Source organism: Colobus angolensis, unplaced genomic scaffold (assembly GCF_000951035.1).
Source record: "Colobus angolensis palliatus isolate OR3802 unplaced genomic scaffold, Cang.pa_1.0 Scaffold245, whole genome shotgun sequence".
Lineage (NCBI taxonomy): Eukaryota > Metazoa > Chordata > Mammalia > Primates > Cercopithecidae > Colobus > Colobus angolensis.
The window spans coordinates 1664124-1664424 of NW_012115655.1; positions in this window are offsets into that span (position 1 = coordinate 1664124).

The window sequence follows — 301 nt, forward strand, 5'->3', positions numbered from 1 at the left end:
TTTTAAAACTCCTGAAAATGAAGGCTTCAGGAGGATGGGGTATCAGGAAGGTGGACCTAAATCATTGTCCAAAAACTAGAAAGTGTATCATCAAGGAGAATCTGTCGTTCCTGTGGAGGCCAGCTGTGTTCAGGTGTTTACTTTTTAAAATAAAACAGTAGTTTAAGTCTCTAGAAACATCTTTTCTACATTGCAGTACAACTGATGAACACTAAGAGGCCAGGGAACCAGACTGTGCTAAAGGTACAATTCTGTCTGGTAATGACAATTCTGGTCCAAAATGGGCCATCTTATGATCATT